Source organism: Echinops telfairi, unplaced genomic scaffold (assembly GCF_000313985.2).
Source record: "Echinops telfairi isolate 266 unplaced genomic scaffold, ASM31398v2 ScPeMD7_7467;HRSCAF=8505_1, whole genome shotgun sequence".
NCBI classification, from domain to species: Eukaryota; Metazoa; Chordata; class Mammalia; order Afrosoricida; family Tenrecidae; genus Echinops; species Echinops telfairi.
This window is the reverse complement of record NW_022111368.1, coordinates 20,538,896-20,540,936: the sequence shown is the minus strand read 5'-3', so window position 1 is coordinate 20,540,936 and position 2,041 is coordinate 20,538,896.

Here is a 2,041-nt window from a genome sequence, read left to right as displayed (position 1 = left end):
GTACGAATATGTCGGATACAATTGATGTGTGGTTTGTAACAAGAGTTGTAAGAGCCCCCAATAAAATGATTGAGAAAAAAATCCTTCTTTTAATTGCCATTGTACATATAATTATTTTTTAAATTTATTTTTTGTTCAATTTTCACATATAAAATTACAATGAATTTGTGTATATAATTTTGTTTCCTGCAACAATTCATTGAGATGGTGGTGATTGGATTTCATAGGGTTTTCCTTATGTGAGATAGTTGCCTGTGATTAAAGACAAGTTCACACATTGCTTTTTAGTCTGGAAATTCTAAATTCCTATTTCTTTTTCTTGCTTTATTGTGTGGGCAAAAATTCCAGTTCTTTGTTATAATAAAAAGTATAACAGTCTTTTTGAAATTTGATTGTTGACACTTTCCAGGCCATCATTTGCCTTTGCTTTTTGCTCAACAGTGTGCATTGCAAGCTGATTAAAACAACAATAACAACTTAGTACTCTTCCTTGGCACTGGTTTGGAAGTTTAAACTATTCAAAATCTGGTCACTATCATGCAGAATTGACTCTATGGCAGTGAGGTTGTTTTTTTTTGGAGATAATGTATCATAATATTTAGATATTATTGGATGTAGTTTACTAGTATTTGGTTGAGTATTTTTATATCTATATTCATAAGGGATATTGCTTTTCTCTCTGTAATGTCTTTGAATTAGTGTCAAGGGGAACATTGACTTCATAAAATGAGGTGGAAAGTGTTCTTTCCCCTTCTATTTTCTGGAAATGTTTGTGGAATATTACAATTATTTATGTCCTTAACATTTAATAAAATTCTCCAGGGAAGTCAGTTGGATGTGTTTTTAAGTGAAGAAGGTGTGGTAGAAAATGATCTTTACTTACTACTTCACTTATTTACATATTGTAAATACATTTTCCCAATAATTTTTTATCTCTTTTTCTCCTCTCTCCTTGGGATTGTTGTTAAGTGTGTCTTGGTTAGTTTCCCAAAAGAAGCAAAATTCATGATGAATGGGTATATATGCATATAGAAAGAATTTTATATCAAGAAATTATTTACACAGAGAAGGAGGTAAGTCCAGTCCAGTCAAGTCCCAAAGTCAGATTTTAGTTGAAGGCTTCTTGGAATCATGTAGCTGCAGAAGCTAACAAACAGGAATCAGGATGACAAAGCAGGAAGGCCAAAGGATGAAGTTGCAGAAGACAATGAATCCAAGCTAATTGAATCCAAGGCCAGCAGTCTACGGAAGGTTCCTGGGATTGGCAGGTGACACAAAAGAAGATTGATGAAATAGACATGGCATCAGTCTTCGACCTGATTGATAGGTTGGGTTTCACGACCCCCCAGAAAACAAGCAAACCAAGTTCACTGCTATGTCATGGATTCTGACTCAGAGACTACAGTGATGGGTAGAACTGCCTGTCAGTTTCCGTGATTGTAACTTTTTATGAAAGTGGAAAGTTTCCTTTCTTCTGCAGATCGCTGTTGGTTTCTAACTACGTACTGACTTCGCAGTTAGTAGCCTAACATGTAACCACTGTGCAACCAAGTCTTCTCTACCTTCACTCAGATATATTCAGTTGTCATAAACTCTATCTCATTAGATGGCATTATATGCCATCATATAGGACCAACTTCTAGCAACCATATGTACAGCAGAATGAAACAGTCTCTGGTTCTAGGCCATCTTCATACCTTTGCTGTCTAAGCCAGTGTTGCAGCCACTATATCAATCCATCTCATTGAGGATCTTTCTCTTTTTAACCGGCTCACTACTTTACCGAACATGATCTCCTTCTTCCGAAATTGGTCTCTACCAATAACATGTCCAAAGGACATGAGACAACATCTCATCATTCTTACTCTAAGGAATATTTTGTTTGTTTTGATGCCAAGAAAGAGTTTTCATCTTTCTATATGTCCATAGTATAGTCGATATTCTTTGCCAGTACAATTCAAGACATAATTTTTTCTTTGTACTTCAACATTCATTGTTCTCCTTTTGCATGTATATGAGGTGACTGAAAATATTATAGCTT